This window comes from Micromys minutus (genome assembly GCF_963924665.1).
Source record: "Micromys minutus genome assembly, chromosome: 21".
Taxonomy (NCBI): Eukaryota; Metazoa; Chordata; class Mammalia; order Rodentia; family Muridae; genus Micromys; species Micromys minutus.
In genome coordinates, this window is record NC_137956.1 from 19,511,738 (window position 1) to 19,528,270 (window position 16,533).

A 16,533-nucleotide genomic window follows, 5' to 3' on the forward strand; every position below is an offset into this window, starting at 1 on the left:
CCAGACTCTGATGGATGGGATACAATGACTTCTTCTGGCCTCTGGGGACACTGCCTGCACATGTACATGAAGGTACAACATTCACACACGTAGAGTAAATGAATGTAAACAAAGATAGCAATAGAAGAGCTTCAAAACTTAACATATTAATTCTTGCCTAGAAATTGAGATTCCCAGGAATTGAGGTTTTGTTTGTTAGAAATGATTACATTATTTCAAGACATCAATTGGTGGGAACATAAGAATGTACCAAAAATCACCCAAAACAACAACAAAATCTAGAGCATTCAAAATACATCCCTTGGGCATATTAATAGATTCTATTAGTTTAGGAACTCAGAACTGGGCCTTACAATGTAGCCCATTCTGGCCTCCAAACCCACTGCAATTTCCTTGCTACCACCTCCCAAGTGCTGGGTTTACAGGGGAAAGGGACTTCGGATTAGACTCAGGGCATCATCATGCCTTCTGGGTAAGCATTCTGCCAACTGAGTTACTTTAAAGAGAATCTGGTCTATAGACAACCTCTCTGAAACTTCCTAATTGGAGTGGTGTCACTGAGGACATAAAATTGTAAGCCTATTTAAAGAGGCCAGCTGCTCCCTTAGATCAGAAAACAAAAAACAAAAGCCCTTTGTGTCTTAGAAAATTTCAAATACACAAAAGAAACAGAGAGAGAGGTCTACAAAGCTCATGCACAGGAGACTGAGAAAAACTCTGGCTAGCCCTGTAGACTAACCGACTACACGTCTGCTCTTAATGCCTGGTTTTCTGTGTGTTCTAAAAGCCAGTGACTTTACAAGCATTGAAGGCACCTCTGCCAAACACCAGTCACTTCAGGAAAGCTCATCTGCACATGTGCAGACCAATGGAGTGAGCTCCCCTAATCCCCAATCAGTTTTCTCAGTCCTCATCCCATAAAGATCCCCAGGCCCTACCCTTGGACAGGTGAATTGGATATGTGCTCTCCCGTCTTTAAAAACTTTCCATTTGTAAGTTTTATTTTCTTCAGTGATTGACCCACTGAGTAGAAGGCAGGGTTTGGTAGCATTTCCAAAACAGTCTAGAAAATGGTCCACAATACCTGTATGAAGCCATTTATTACATATATAGAGAAGAAACGTAAAAAAATAAATAGTGAGTAACAGAATCAGTAGAGAGAGAGAGCACAACAGCATCATGGTCCTTAAGCCATAGGACCGAAAGGAATGGAGTAGCTGAGCTGAGAGAGAAACAAAAGGCAACATCATCAAATCGGGGGCTGACACACACCCAGCAGAAATCAACAGGGCAACAGCTAGAGTTCCTGATTGAGGGTGTCCCAGATGGAACAGAGCATTCTTGCCAGTGAGACTTCCAAGAAAAAGAACAAATAGCAGTAGCTAAATAACATGATCAATGTATTTCCAAACACCCAGCAGAAACTGGAGAAACCCAGCCAGTTGGCAACACCTGGAATTCTCCATCCTCTCCAAGCTGCTGCCTTCTCTCTCCCACTGTAGACATTTTTATAGTTTCAAAGAAGCAACAACAACCTCAGCTGGAAAGTTTACCTGACAACATTTTAAAAATCTATTCTATTTCCCTTTCCCAGGGAGATTCATGCTTCCTACAACAACATATACCTATCTTGACTTTAAGTTACTCTGAGGTCAGAAGCTGCAGGCCTCTGGATCTATAGACATTTATGGCTACCAGTGGGAAGATTAGGTAGAGGATTTATTGCTAGTGCTCCCTTCCCTGGACAGGCAGACAGGAGTTCCTTACTGTCTTGGCTGGTTAACTCTTTGTGAACCAGAGGAAGGAAAGGGATTGAAATCTTTTACAAATAGCTGGAGGATCCATTAGGGCGCCGTCTGCGGTGAGGTTGATGGTGTTCTCCATTGGATCTAGTGATGGTACAGCAGCTTGCCCGGGAACAAGGCATCACCCTGCCTGGGAGTGCAGAAACCATGGCCGAGTTTTCTTCATTTGGCATCTACAGCATTTTGTATCAGCGTGGCATTTATCCATCGGAAACGTTTATTCGCGTGCAGAAATACGGACTCACCTTGCTTGTAACTACTGACCCTAAGCTCATAGAGTATCTCAATAATGTGGTGGAGCAGTTAAAAGAGTGTACACAAGCTCAGCTCAAAAGCTGGTGGTGGTCATCTCAAACATTGAAAGTGGTGAGGTCATTGAAAGATGGCAGTTTGATACTGAGTGCGACAAGACTGTAAAAGCAGAAGGGGTTCGTAGAGAAAAGTCCCAGAAAGCCATACAGGATGAAATTCGTTCTGTGATTAGACAGATCACAGCTACTGTGACATTTCTGCCACTGTTGGAAGTTTCTTGTTCATTTACACTGACAAAGATTTGGTGGTATCTGAAAAGTGGGAAGAATCGGGACCCCAATTTATCACCAATTCTGAAGTCTGTTTACGTTCACTCAGGACCACAATCCACAAAGTGCACAGTATGATAGCCTACAAAACGCCCATCAGTGACTGAAGAGACAGTGAAGAAAACCACGATCCAAGTGGGTCTTGTTGTTCCATTTCTTGGTTCCTCCTGGCCTTGCCAGAGTCAGCGGGAGCGCTGCACATTACTAAGGTTCATTTGATCTGCTGATTTACACTGGCAGAGATTTGGTTGTACTTGAAAAGAGGGAAGAATCGGGACCCCAGTTTATCACCAACTCTGAAGACGTCTGTCTACACCCATTTCTGACCACAGTCCACAAAGTGAGGAGTATGGTGGCCTGCAAACCCCATCAGTGGAGACGGTGCACAAACCATCCCCGGTTACATAAAACCTTCTGCTGTGTTTACATTTGGGAGCTTCTTTATATCTTTGTCAAGATTCTTCCTAGCAAAATCATTAGGCGAAGTATTTAGCTTTTTAACAGTTTTTCTATCTACAATGGCCATTTTTAAAGGAATTCACTCCACAATGAATCTGTTGGTTCCCCTTCGTGGTGTGCAGCGCTCACTCTTGTTGACTCCAGAAGGAACCCAGGAGATGCAACAATAGGACACATTTCTCTTTATGTAGACCCCATATTGAAATATGTGACAGTCATTTTGGTGTATATATCTTGAACTCACAAAGCAGTTGATACTGTTTAATTTCTGTAATAAAGAACTCTTATTTTGATGTTTTATAAAAATCAAGCTTTAAATGACAAAAAAAAAAATCTTTTACATAGGCAAATGGACACAGAAACATATACATTCATTCACACATTTATGTCTTCATTCACATATTAATACATTCACATTTTAGTTGGGCCCAACCACCTGTCACATACACTCAAGTATTCATGCACGCTCATATTACATACACACACATATCCACACATACACATAGAGACAGACATATCCATATGGATGGATGGACAGATGGACAGATGTATGGGGCAGAGCCCCCAAGCCAAAACATCCAACCACGTTCTTTCTTTCCCATGACTTTTTTATACCTTCTTATATCAAAAGGTCTTTAGAAATTTACCTGAGATAAAATGTTACATAAAATGGGAGTTACAGAATGATTCTGATTGTAAGTTCAAATCAGTGTTTCATTCTTTAAGCTCATTATAAGTACAAAGCAACAGTTTTACAAGGCCTCACTTAACCATAGTACACACCTGTGGCTTTACCTTGGACCTAAATATTTTTCCTTGAACACAAATGTGTCCCAAGTCTATTTCTCTTTTTTAATGCAATTATGAAAGCTTATTATATTTTTTATTATACAGACTTTACTTGCCATTATGAGGAGTGGGCACATTCTATTCTTGATTCTAACTTTATTATATATTCATAGCAAAACTACTAAGACCACCTTCTTAAAACTTTCTTCCTAAAATTATTTGAATCAAATCAGGAAGTCTATAGAATCGTTAATTCATATAAACAGCATTAATTCATGAAAGTTCATCTTTATGTTGATCTGCAAGAAATCTAATTAATAGGGTGGGCTGATGCCCGGGAATTATATTAACTTAATCATGACACAAAAGGCATATCAGCAAAAAGCAATTCTGAGATAAAGTCTCCTTGGAGACTTCATTTAGAGCTCACCAATTGCAGACCACCTGTGGGCTGTGGCCACCTCTAGCAAGGTCAGCTGCTAGCCTTTCTATCCTAGCTAGGTCCTGACAGTGTCCTCCCTGTTATGAACCTCCTTGGGTCTGTGGATTGCAGTAGGAGTATCCTTTACTTTGCAGTTACTATCCACTTAGAAGTCAGCACATACCATGTTTGTCTTTCTGGGTCTGACTTACCTCACTCAGGATGATTTTTTTTTTTCTAGCTCCATTTGCCTGCAGATTTCATGATGTCATTGTTTTTGGGAGGATGGAGATGGGAACAGCACGGATTAGATTGGGAAACAATGGACAGAGAGAGTACTGGAAGAGACAACTGGAACTGGGGGGTAATTTTGGGGCAAGGCAGAAACCAAGTGCAATGGAAACTCCCAGAAAGCAAGAGTGATGAGCTAAGACTCCTAGCAAGGGGGGGATACAGATCCTGATCCATCTATCTCCTATAACCAGGTTAGCCATCCATGGAGGGCTATGGGTACCAGTCCAGCCACAAAACCTTTGACCTAATTTATTCTGCTAGCATCACGTGCTGGGGTAAAGGTGGCACAGAAATTATGGGAGTGGCCAACCAATGACTGGCTCAGCTTGAGATCTATGTCCTAAGAGTTGGCCCAACCTTTAGTTGCTGGCTATTTTTTGTTTCTTATTACAGAGCTGGGTGGAAGAAACAGCCTGGCTCAGGCAGGAAGTATTGGAGGATATCTAAAATATACATGATGAAGTCTGGGACAGGAGACCCTTTGACAACTCACCAACATAATGTACATTACACCATTATTCTCTAAGAACCAATTTGGTTTCATCAACATCCTGACATGCTGCCATATGTCCTGAATTATTCTGGAGAAAATCCCAGACATCATATCCTTTTTCAAAAAGATACCCCAGATATAACTTATTCTACTTTTTTAGAAAGTTCACTATTATTCAATCTGTAATTGTGTCTACATTTCCTCGATTGATTTATTAATATGTCTACAGTTTGCAGTCCAGACTAAACAAATATACTGCGACTAGTTGTCAAACATATCTTAACTCATTTCTTACTTGTATACCAACATGAAACCCGTCCCATGGGCAAGCATCAATCCCTGACATTATTAGTGATATTCTGTTATGCTTGCAGACAGGAGCCTAGCAGAACTGTCCTCTGAGAGGTTCCACTCAGAAGCTGACTGAAACAGATGCAGGTACCCATATCCAAACACTGGATGGAAGTCAGGGACTCTTATGGAAGAGTTAGGGGAAGGACTGAAGGATGAGAATTCCACAGGAAGACAAACACAATTAATCTGCACCCTTGGGAACTCTCAGAGGCTGAACCACTAACCAAAGAGTATACATGGGCTAGAATGAGGCTCCTGGCACATATGTAGCAGATGTGCAGCTAAGTCTCCATGTGGGTCCCCCAACAACTGGAGCTATGTGAAGCAAGCCAGTAAGCAGCTCCCTTCCACAGCTTCTGCATCTGCTCCTGCCTATAAATCCCTGCCCTATTTGAGTTCCTGTACTGACTTCTTACAATAATAAATAGCAATATGGAAGTGTAAACCAAATAAACCCTTTCCTCTCTAACTTGTTTTTTTGGTCATGGTCATTTCATTGGTGCAATAGAAATCCTGAGACATTGTAGATTCACACACATAGTTGAAAGAGATTAGGGAGAGATACAAGATCATGAAGCACTTGCCATGCAAGTACAGAAATTCCAGTTGAGCTACCGGAACATAAAAAAATGCCAGACACAGTGTTGTGACTTGTAATTCAAGGAGTAGGGAGGTAGAGATTAGAAGATTCGTGGGGTTCACCTGCTAGCAAGTCCAGCCTTACTAGGAGCTCTAGGCCAGTGAGTGACCCTGTCCTCAAAAGAATGGGAGAGCATGCTATAGGTAACATAAAAGGTTGTTCTCTGGCTTCCACACGCATGTGTACGAAAGCGCACTTGCATGTGCCCATGCACACACACACACACACACACACACACATAGAATGTTCATACCCTTCCTGTACAAGAGGGGAGTTGGCAGTGGCATAATTCATCTGGGATAAATTCACCCTGTCAATCATGGCTCTTCAGTTACTAGTCACTGACTTACATACTTTAAACCCCAAGTGGCCTTTTTCTGAGCCATCAGAAAACAAATCCTAATGACTAAGAATTCTGTCACATCTGAAAGGTTCCTGAAATTCTCATCCACTAAAGGCTAGGTCCTCAGTCCATAAGTGTATTGGGGAAAGGTGATATTTAAGAGGTTAGGTATCATGGTTGAAAGTTGGCTCACAGTGGGCGTGCTCTAGAAGAAAATAACAAGACCATGACTCTCCCTCATTTTCTAGCTGCCAAGAGGTAAGCAGTTACCTCTGCCAGGCATTCCCTCAGGTCATGTAGCTTTGTTCCAAGTCCCTAAACAAACAAAAAATGAGTATGGACTGAAATTTCAAAACCAAAGCCAAAATAATCCACTCCATCTCTCTCAAAGCTGATAAGGTCAGGTGTTTTGTTACAGTAACAAACCCAGCCCTCTGTTTGCTCATGAGGAGGAAGGACAATCTGAAGGCCAGCGTCATAACTCCTGTGCAAGACTTCTTGACTTAGCAAATTTTCAGACCCTTTTAAGAAGCCACATGTCAATGGGATTGTGATAGTGCTGGCTGTAGGTTCACGTTTAAAACTCATCACATAGAATCAATGAGAGCTATCTGTGGAGGTGCTCTGCCTGGTATGAATCCACACATTTAAAGAAAGTCATGATCCCCAAGTTTAAATGTAGAAGAAAATGGAGTTTGGTGTTCTTTCTCTACTGTGTACATGGCAGAACTCTACAGTTTCAGAGTTATAAGTCAAATGAAGTGCTTTAGTAGGACATTCCTGTTTGTGACATCCAAATGTGAATCATTCACATGAATGCAAAAAAATGCATATATGTGTGTGTGTGTGTGTGTGTGTGTGTGTGTGTGTGTAACAAAAATAACTTACTTTGTCCTTTACAATATGTATTCTTTAATGTGGTGGCACATGCTTGAATCCCAGCAAACTGGATGCAGAGTGAAGTTGATCTTACTGAATTCCAGGCCAGCCTGGTCTTATAGTAAGATCCAGGCAAGCTAGACAAACAGACAGACACACACACACAAGCATACACATGCATACACATATATACACACAAACACACACACACAGACACAGATGAAAAAGACTTATTGTCTTAAATAATGACATGAATATTTCATTACCAATTAATGAATATTCCTTACCAGTTAATCTTTAAAGTAAATCTCTTTAGATGTCTTCTGGTGAAAGCTATGCTAATAACTGTTTGAAGCCATAAAAGCAACATGCTACTAGGTACTTCTAAATCTGACTGTTGCTGTTTCTGCTGTGAGTAACTTAATGAAAGAGTTTACTCAAACAAATCTAATTTATATAATTAAGTAAAGCACTGATTTTTTTTTTTAAAGGAAGCTGAAAACAGTCAAGAAAATTGCCTAGTTTTCTGACATAGAGAAAATATTTCTACCAATGGGGAACCAATTGCTCCTTAAGAATCTGGCTTGTATATAACTGAATACCTAAATCAAATGAAAACAGTAAGATTTACCAAGGCAACCAAGAAAGCCTCCTCAATCTTACAACTGGAATTTACTCATTACCCGAAGCTTAGAGACCTCTGGATAGCAACTGGTAAACATGCTTCACTTTGTGGATTAAGAATCAAATATAGTTGACTGGGGGCTTCAGAACCCCATTTGCACTTCACTGTAGTCTTCAAGGGCCAGCTGCTGTTGGTTTTTTTTCCCTGCCACACCATTGAACCCCCCACCCCCGCCACTAGCTCTCACTATTCTACATTGAGTTTATTTTGAAGACACTATTCTTATCAGATTGTCCGTGAAGAATATAGGAGAGCGTAACTGTGTGGGTGTGTCAAAGGCAGCATTCTGGACAGGATCTAAAGTTCCTGCAAGAAAGTGAAGGGACTGAACACCAGACTTCAACAACTTTAGAGAAGCTAACTTGTTCTTTTATTCAATCCACAATATTAATATAACCTACTAATCATGAAAATACCACCCTCCTCTGATTGAACTCATACTGCAATGAAAACTTATTTATGAGTGTTAAAATAAGAAAAGACTAAAGATATTCAGCCTTGGACATGTGACAAGGCTTTTGCCTTGTCTTTCTGAGTTACAGTGTGTCCTTTTAAACCCAACTGAAATGACTTTTTTCTGTAAGAGTCATTGTTGCTGTTTTAATATTAATGTTTTATATATGTATGTATACGTGTGTGTGTGTGTGTGTGTGTGTGTGTGTGTGTGTGTGTGTGTGTGTAGGCGAAGAGGAACATGCAAGGAAGAGGGCCAGTACGTTAGCAGAGGTGGTCTGTGGGGACTTTGACCAGAGGACTCTAAGATTGGCAGGTTTGGGGGCAAGTACCCTGCCTCCTGAGCTATCCTGCCAGTCACTTAAAAAATTATTTATTTCTCGATCTCCTTCTACATTAGGATTTTGGCAGTGAACTCAGGTCCTGAGGCTTAGTGGCAAGCACCTTTAACTGCTGAGCCATCTTTCAAGTCATTCAATTTTGAATTCAGATGATTTACCTTACAGTAACTCAATCAATAGTTTACTCCATGATGGGGGAGCTAAACAAACAAACAAACTTACTGAACTGAAAATGGCAGGCCTATTTCCCCATTGGCAACACTGTCATTTATCCGGATGTGAACAAATTTGAAGGCTGTATACTCATAAGGTGCTTTTCTCAGATAACAAAAAAAGGAGCATAAAGATACAAACGAATACTTGCTCTGGCCTAAGCAGATATGGTGTTATTAAGGGAAGAATAAAGACGTGTCTACAGAACCAGGAAGACGTTTCTTTTAACTGCTAAGAAAAAGAACCACTTTCACTCCAAACACAGGAGGCACAGCATCCCTGCAATTTCCATCAACAAGGCACATGGTGAAAGCTAATGTCCTTTGCCCTTACTGAAAGAAAGGAATGAATGTGGCTTCTTTGGAAAGACTTCCAGCGCCCATGCAGACCCTCCATCTTGCAACCACTAATGCACTCACTGTTTCTAACTGAACAGTAAGAATGGCCAATAAGCCTGGAGCGCGAAACTGAGAAGGTCCTGCAACTTAATCACAGTGTGCTTAGGACTTACAGACTCAACAGCTGTTTTAGACAGTTGGGTTTCTCCAAAATTAAAATATTCTATTCCTGATACTGCCTAGCAACTAAACTGCTAAAACAGCTGCTCAACTTGAAGAGGTAAAATCAAGGATACGACCAGCTTCTTCCAATCTCTGCCTGCTGAGAGACTATTTCAGAAGAGAAGTTCTTGACCCCAAGTTCAAGTTGACATTTCCAACCTGTTTAATTTTTCATACTTACAGTGCCTCTCTGTGTGACCTTCAGCCAACACTTCTGCCACATTATCTCTCTTGGAACCTGTCCTTTGTGTCCTTCAGAGGCTCGGCTACCACAGCCACCAGAGGCTCTCCACATCCCCATCCAACTGGTTCTAGTTTATCCCCTTCCCTCTATCTCAGCATATCAAAAGCATCTTCATTCTGCTTAAACAGTCCCAGACTCTATTAAGTGAGATATAGTTTCCAATGACATCTGAGTTTAATTAACCCTTGAGGTAATGTGCTGGCTAATTTTATGTCAACTTGAACCAAGGTAAAATCATCAGAGAGGAAGGAACCTCAATTGAGAAAATGCTTGCATGAGATCGGGCTGTAGCCAAGTCTGAGGTGTATTTTCTTAATTAGTGATTAATAGGGAAGACCCAGCCAACTGTGAGTAGTGCCACCCATGGGTTGGTGGTCCTGGGTTCTATAAAAAAGCAGGATGAGCAAGCCCGTATGTAGCACCCCTCCAGGGTCTCTGCATCAGTTCCTGCATCCAGGTTCCTACTCAGTTTGAGTTCCTGTCCTGACTTCTTCAATGTTGAATAGTAATTGGGAAGTATAAGCCAAATAAATCCTTCCCTCGTCAAGTTGCTTTGGTAAAAGTAGCCCTAGAGTAGCGTACTACTGTAACAAAACATGCTCATGTTTTGGGGAGGATTGTGGAAGGCCTTTGGAACTTTGGGCTACAAAAGCTATTAGTGTTGAAAGCTCAGTGAGCCATTCTTTTTTTTTTTTTTTAATTTAATTGTACACACACACACACACACACACACACACACACACACACACACACACATATTGCAGAGCTTCCTAGAGTGCACAGCATCTTTCCTTTATTTTCAGTGAGCCATTCTATCGGGGCTTGGAAGATAAGAATGTTGAGAGAAGGTGCAGACATTGGAAGCCTGGTTTGTGACGTTTCAGAGAGAAGCAAAGACTCTTCCTGGATATTTGTGTGAAGAACCTGTGGTGTTTTCAGCTGGAGCTGAAGAATCAATCAGCTGTAATGAACAAGAGACCAGAACCACTAACATAAAACCCCTGTACTGGGACAACTGATGTTGGTCAAGCTGGAGCTAAGACATTAGCACTAATTAAGAAAGGCCAGCTTCACTGAGGTGAAATCTTCTGAGAGTCACCAATACAAAGATGCAGTGTTCCAGAGGCAGCCAAGATTGTACCTCATGCTGACAGTCCAACTTCATCGTGTAAAAATCACCCAGGTGATACTGGTTTTGGAGACGAGAAGTGGGGTTGTGGAGAGCAACTGATCCTTGGCTCTGTGAGAGGCCAGGAGAGGCCACTGGGGGAGTGCAACCTCAGTGTCAGCTGCAGGCCCAGGATTGAAGGGGTCACGCAGGCAGAGAAGTTGAAGCTTGGCGACATGAAGAGGGCAAGAGGGCAAGAGGCTGTTGAAAGTGCAGCCGATGACCCCGGCATTTTGGAAATGCCAGAACCACAAGACAACCACCAAGAACACAGCTCCAAGCAGCTGTGGAGGGGTGCCAGCCAGAATGCAGAAGACAAGCTGTGCCTGTTATAGACAGAAGGACCATAGACGGGACCCAAGCTCCCTGGAGAACCCAGAAGACTGTGAGTGGATCCCAGACATTGGACGTTGATGTTTTTACACTGTTGGGAGTTTAGTTTTTCTTTGGCTTTGATTTGATTGCTGCTGTGCCCTGGCTCTTCACTCTTCAAGTAAGAATGTACTTAATTTATTTTTGGTATTACAGGAGACCACAATCAAGTGAGTGTGTATGAGACACACATACAGAAAGAGAGAGAGAAAGAGAGAGAAAGAGAGGAATTGGAGTTTAACAGGATTTGATTTTTAAAGTAACTGGATATGTTTAAAGAAACAACTTTTAATGTGTTTAAACTTGTACAGACCTTGGGACTTTATATTAAAAACAGTGATACAAAAATTGTGGTACATTTACACAATGGAGTACTACTCAGCTATCAGAAACAATGACTTAACGAAATTCTTAAGAAAATGGTTGTACCTAGAGAATATCATTCTGAGTGAGATAACCCAGTCACAAAAAGAACAGACATAATATGCAGTCATTGATAATGGGATACTAACCCCAGAAAGCTCTGAATACCCCAGAAACAACTCACAGACTGTGTGAAGTTCAAGAAAAAACAAACAAACAAACAAAAAAAAACATTATGCTCAATCCTTACACAACAATAACACTTTGACTAATTCTGGGTTACATCCTGTTTTACATGTACTTTTTGCTCATTGTAACTAGTAAGACCTTAATGCACAATATCAAACCTTTAAAAAAAAAAAACCAAGCACCGACAAAAATGTATTCGTATACATTTATGCAAAATCCTTAAAATTTGTTCTTTTATCTTTATTTTTTAAAATAAAGTTGTTAAAAAAAAAAAAGTGGAGACCAGTTCCAGCGCAGCACCACACCACACTACCCCCAGGTACTCTCTGACATGGCAGTCTCTCCGTCCCCATTTTGGCTACCTTCTCCCAGCTGTCTCTTTGCCAGCTGGGGACTTTGCTCACATTCCCTACAGAGCCTGGTAAAATCAGGACTCTAGAGGTCCCAGCAGTAGCCAGTCTCTGGCAGCTCTGGGACCCACTCTAGTCTCCGGTGGCTTAGCACTATCTCCGCTCCCTACCATGGACTCTGCCCACACCAGCCCAACCAAATCAAAGCTCTGGAAATGTGTAATTTAGCAATGGCTTTATCTCAGTAATATATCTCAGTGAATTTACACTCCACAAAACATCCGCACAATAAACTCAGAGCCAATTGATATAATTTTCCCTAGACAAATCAGCCTATACAAATATATTCCTTATAAGATATTTATAACTACCTGTGGCTACTCAGAGCCACACAGAGATGGGTCATTCTCATCCTCCATCTTGCCACCTCCTCCTCCAGCTTCTCTCCCTCTTTCAAAAGTTTTCCCGCCTATTTTTTTTCTCAACCAATCACAGGCCTTGCCGTATCTTGTGCCTGCCTTCACCTGCATAAAGACACCAGTCTACAGGATGTGGCTTAATAGTTATAAGTTTGTGTGTCAAGTTGTCAAGGGTTAATTATGCTGGAGCATTTTGTTTCAACTTGACACAAGCTAAAGACCAGATCATAAGCAAGCCTGTAGGGCATTTTTTCAATTAGTGATAAGAGAGGACCCAGCCCATTGTAGGTGGTGCCATCTCTGGGCTGGTGGTCCTGGGTTCATAAGAAAGGCTGAGCAAACTGTGGAGAAAAAGACAGTAAGCAGGCCCTTCCTATATGTTAGCTCCTGCCTCCAGGATTCTGCCCTGTTTGAGTTCCTGTGCTGACTTCCTTCAATGATCAACAGGGATGTGAAAGTATAAGCCAAATCAACCCTTTCCTCCCCAAGTTGCTTTGATCATGGTGTTTCACCAAAGTAATAGTAATAAGAGAGATAAAATGTTTAAGAACCAGCTCAAATGCTCTGTGGCATATAGCTTTCATTTCACTACATACAGTTTTCCAACTTGTCAACAAATTATCTTTACTCAGCAACACAGAAACCTTTCCCAACGTGTAAATAAACAGCAATTATTATTTAACTTCTCCTGAATGTCCATCTCTTGACCCAACATTCCTATGGTTTGTGTATGTATGTGTACTCTAAGAATGCACTCTACTAAGCTCTACACACAGCCTGTTTTATCCATTCTTTCTATTTATCCATCTGCCTTCTCACCCCTGCCAACCCACTGGACAGAGCCAAGCTAGACTGACCCAGTTAAAGCTCTTTGAGTCTGCAATAGATCTTGATCCTGACTTTGTAATGTGCCCTCTCCCTTAAAGGTCTCCCCACTATACAACTCTGCTGAACTACAGATAACTTATAACACTAGCTCCCAGGTCTGTCTATAAATAGATTCACTGCAAGGCCAGACTCATCAAACTGAACATGTTTCAAGAGCACAAAATTCTTCCTGCAGTAGCCCCAGCTCTTCAGCTGCATCATGAACGGAGATTCTGCATATTAATCTCAGTAACAGTCACTTACCCATGCTGTCTCAGCGTGGAGGCCATAAATGAGAGGGGCTCACAGACCTTGAACTAGTAACACAGTCCTAGGGCGAGTGGACTTTGAGAGAGGGATCCAGAGAGCTCCGACCCAAAGCTGGAAACCAAACCCTAATTACAAATACAATACAGCTGATTCTGTTAATTAAAGCAGACTCTGGAGTGAAGCCCTGCTGTCACCACCCTATTATAATATTGGCGCTGAAGACACCAGCCCAAAGTCTCCTAACTTGCTCTTGCAGTCAGTCTGTAGACAACTGCTTTCTTCCGGCTCACAATACTGTTACGATCAGTTTTGCTTCATGGGGCTAAACATAGAAAAGTTTTCATTTTTAATAAGAACTCAGATAAATAACCCTAAGTCCCAAAGGGCCTTATTAAAACAGCCTTGTAAAAGTTTTACACTTGCATATGAATTTGAAGAAAAAAAATGTCTACCTAGCAGTTTGTGCTCCTGCTGACTTCTCTAGCCTTGGGGAAGTTATTGTTAAAATTCATATGTCTTGCGATTTCAAATGATTTAAAGCAGTCTATTATGATAAATCACCATGAAGTACACCCAGAGAAAGACACTGTTCAAACAGAAATCTCAATTTTAAATACACAAAGTACACACGACGCACTCACTGGGGTGTTTAAATAGCATTAAGGTTCTGATACATCAATAACCTAATCACACTCTATCCTCAGAGTCCAGAATTCAAAAATGTATTTTGTACCAGGTGATTTATTTCCCCTTTCCTTTATCTAAGGGGTCATTTCAACACATTTTGACTGTACCCTAGAGAATTAAATTCTATACAGGAAAGATTCCCCCAAGATTTGAAATTAAATCAGAGAGAATAAAATGAGCATAGGTAGTAGATGATGTTTGCATTTATCAGGTCTCTTACTAAATGAGGAAGGATGTAGACTGACACTATATATTCACAGGTGAGAGGATGGTCACAAACAGAATCATATATTCAAACATCTGAAGGCTAGAGATAACATTTTAAGACTGCCTCACTTCCTAGCAAACATCACAATATACTTAGTAATTAGTAACGGAAGGAGCTATTCTTGGATCAACTTTGTGATCACCGCTCCATCACGTCAGGAGCAGTGTTCAGGTTTTGTGCCACTGCGTGTTACTCCCTAGTTAGCCCTAGAACAAGAACTCAGACAGCCTCAGAGTAGAAACTGGCATTCTATCCTTTCAGTCGTACTCCCAATATGCAGCTATCTGGTCTTAGCTCCGTGAGAAGCTCTTTATACATAGAACTGTGTGGTCTTTAAAGCCTGAACCCTTTTTCTAAAGGGCTGACATTAATACCTCGCCCTGGATTTCTCTGCACTACCATTTTCCATGTTCTCCAACACTGAATCCATGAGCTGGGTGGTTCTCCTTGCCCATGTGTTTGTTTGTTTGTCTGTTTTCCCCTTTAACATCTATTTCTACTAAAAGAAGCTAACCAGGACCCAAGGATGAGACATGGAATTCACGCTACCATTTATGCTGTTCACCCTTCCCCCACACGCACCTGTTCTTTTCATCTCAGTAATAACGCCGTGAAGTAAGTTCTGGCCTCACCAAAGAGACACCAGCATGCCTGTAAGAGATTAATGTCGCTGAGGTGGATGGAGGCGCCCTCACTATTCAGCACCTCCTGTTTGCTTTCCCCGACTGAGTACAAAGTCAAAACCTAGCTGAGCGTGTCGGAATTCACTCTTTGCTTCTAAACTGTGCACACAACGTGACCGGAGGCCTGAAGCACCTACTGCCATAATGGAATGTTCCCTCAAACTGTGAACCTTCCTCCCGTAAACTGCGTTGGCCAGGGAATTTTATCACAACGGCGGGAAAATAACTACAGGGCTAAGTATTATTTGCCCTTTAAGCTTCAGAGCCTTTAGGTTTTATTTTGTATTGATATTCAGATGACACATGAAGTAAGCACAGAAAGAAGGCTGCTGTTGCCGAAATCATTCATTTGTAAATAATCTGCACATTGTGCATATTCTATATCCAGGTAAAGAACTGAACACTGAAGCTGAGTCCAAGGCACCTCTTAGGGTGACAATGAAATTATACTACATTCCACCATGAAGATTAAGACTTCTGACACTGGATGGTCTGAAGGACAGAGGACACACTGATAAATATTTAGGTATCTATGTTGAAACCGCCTGTTTCTTAATAAAATCCATTCAGCTAAATTGTCAAAAATACATTATCAAATATTTTAAGCACACAGAAGACTAGAAAACACAGTACAATAAACTTCCCGTTACCCAGCATATAGCCTATTATTTCTAGGCTAATCCTTCAGCTATATACCTCTCCCAACACGCCCACCCCCCAAGATATTTTTAAAGTAAATTCCACAAATACTATCATAGTTATTACCCAACTTATTCTAAACTCATTCCCTTTTATGTATCAAATCCCAAATTCATTCATTAATTCATTAAAGAGGAACAAAAAAGGTTTACTTTGACACATGGTTCTAAAGGTTCTAAAACTGCATGGCTCCATGGCCTTTGTCCACTAGCAAGAGTGCATAGGAAAGCAAAGCACTTACATAGTGATCCAGGAAGCCAAAGGGGAGACTGGAGTCCTGGAGTCCCCTTCAAAGAAGACTGAAGAGCTCTCACTAGACCCCACTTACAAAAGGATCCACTAAATCTCTTAATAGTGCCATTCTGGGCACACAGACTATTGGGTGGGGGGGGGGTAGGTACAGTCACACAAAATACAGCAATATGTTATGAACTATACATAATTTTAAAAGGAGAAACATTGAAAACATACAGTATGATCATGATGGCTATCTGTTGTCAACATGATACATATGTGAAGAGGGACCCTCTATTGAGGACCTTTCTATATCAGACTGCCCCAGGGGTATGCCTGTGGAACATTTTCTTGATTGCTTATTGATGGAGGAGGGCCTCACCTACTACATGTACAACGGCCCATTGGCA

General features: G+C 41.3%; 1 protein-coding gene and 1 pseudogene across 2 annotated transcripts in view; one reads left to right on the forward strand and one right to left on the reverse strand.

Moving 5' to 3' along the window:
- Positions 1-16,533, reverse strand: part of UBE3D (ubiquitin protein ligase E3D) — a 137,791-nt gene that overhangs the window by 65,974 nt on the left and 55,284 nt on the right. The gene's annotated exons all lie outside the window — the stretch shown is intronic.
- LOC308433967 (mitotic spindle assembly checkpoint protein MAD2A-like) lies at positions 1,896-2,493 on the forward strand (annotated as a pseudogene). Its single transcript has one exon. The product of its transcript is annotated as a mitotic spindle assembly checkpoint protein MAD2A-like (transcript).